This window comes from Polistes canadensis, unplaced genomic scaffold, assembly GCF_001313835.1.
Source record: "Polistes canadensis isolate GaletaPanama2010 unplaced genomic scaffold, ASM131383v1 scaffold_107, whole genome shotgun sequence".
In the NCBI taxonomy this organism is placed as follows: domain Eukaryota; kingdom Metazoa; phylum Arthropoda; class Insecta; order Hymenoptera; family Vespidae; genus Polistes; species Polistes canadensis.
Window position 1 is genome coordinate 340,533 of NW_014569654.1, and position 2,045 is coordinate 342,577.

Consider the following 2,045-nt stretch of genomic DNA (forward strand, 5'->3'; position numbering starts at 1 on the left):
ATTAAATTAACTGCGACCAATGCAGTGTAATTGCATTAGAGTTTGTTCGAGTAAAGTTGTATTTTTATCTTTAAACAGTCGCACAGACTGTTCGCGTATTAGAGTCAGTGCATCAATGAAGATTTCAAATTCAACGCGTTTCGGGATTAAAATAAAGTGTGAAATTTGTATGTTTCAATAGACTGTGTGCAAAGCAGTCTTTGAATTAGTTGTAGAGTCAGTGAACGGGCGTAAAACAAATTAAAATCAAGCGCGAATTAGAGTCAATGTTGTTCGCCGTATAATTTAATTTCGGTTTCGCGATAAGAAACTCATCTATAGTTTCTTATTTTCGTTTATACCGCGTCATTAGATTCACGCGAGATGCATTACCATGATGCCATTGAGCTTCATCCCTTTGGAATGCATTGTAAGTATTCATTTTTATTAACATTTTATTCGTTTCTGTTTGATATGATTTTGGATCATATTACATATAACTTATCATTTTGTTCTATTTTATATTACAGATATGACGACGGACTTACTATCTTATCAAAGATGTGGGATGAATTCTTCGATGGATCTTCGATGGATCTTCAATAGCAAAGCAAGGAACTTTACAATCGTTAGACTGCTGTACTTGCTGCGAAGTAGGAGTGTTTTGGAGCCATCGTAGAACTTCTTACAGAGTGAATAAAAAAATTTAAAGTCCCTCCGGTACTCAATCATGTCGAGGATGAAAGGTCCAAATCGGCACGAGTAACTGGTTGTAATTAATTAAATAAATTATTGACGAGCACATGAGTAATTCATTTCTAGGAGTTACTCATGAAAATTGTATATTATATTGTATATTTTATATTAGTTCAGGATAGGTTTTCTTGTCTCATCGGTTAAATTCATTTAATTAATAATGCAATTAATTAATGCACTTTCTTTTTTATTACGTGTTTTGTTTGTGGCTAGTAGTGGTGAAATCGAGCATTAATTTACTCGTTTTCGTCCAGAAAAGCATGTAATAAATGTCTTACATGCATTGCTTCGTATTTAGTTTATCTAATCGCGATTTATTTCGGTATATCGATACTTCGATATTATAAATAAATGAGCAAGAAAGCAAACTCATTCGCGACGGATAGATTCTAGCAATTAAGTGGTGGCTCAAAGCCYAGTTCTTTTATTAGAACAGCCAACTTAATGAAAGGAGTCGTCCGAGGTTGTTTATATATATTTAGTTGTCTCTTTTAAAATTTTTAAATATTAAAGAATTAAATTTAACTATTCTTGCATAATTAAAAAGTCAAATCTAAATGACTTGTAGAGTCTTAGCCCGCTTAGATGAAATAAAATGTTTTGATATATATTATCAAATAAAATGCTTTGATATGTTTATATATGTTAATAATGTTTTTTTAGTTCAGGATTTTCAGCTTCTAATATACTAATCTCCCGTTTCTCCCCCCCATACTTTCTGCGTTCTCATCTTTGCGTGTGCCCAGGCGTTACACGTATGGGTGAGAAACAGTTAGTGTGGGTTTAGTTTTAAGTTTTTCCCCTCCTATTGGCGGCTGTCATTGTGCTAGTGATTGCACGGTGTACATTGCACTTGTGTGTGCGTTTAGGTGTGTGCGTTTAGGTGTGTGCATTGTACATCGTTTCGCGATACGTAATACCGCGCTTATTATTTTTTAAAGTTATTGAATAAAAGTAACTTGTAGAGTCACGCGTACGATACGAAATTTTTTTTTTTAACAATCGTTTTGCATAGTAGAGTTACCGCATATATTTGCAGAAACTTTGATATACTCGTATATAACTAGTATGCAATATATACTAGTTTATATTTATATTTTTGCATTAGTCATTTATGCAATAATCACTGTACTCCCATAAATTTAGAAAACGCGTTTGAACTAGGGTGTCGGAGGTGCCCCGAGGCATGCTCTCTAGTTTAGGCTTTTGCACCCTGGTGGTATGTGAGAGAATCGTAAAGTGAGTGGGTATGTATATATGTATGTTTGATCTTTTTGAATATGGGTAATAGACAAGCAGGTAGCATACTT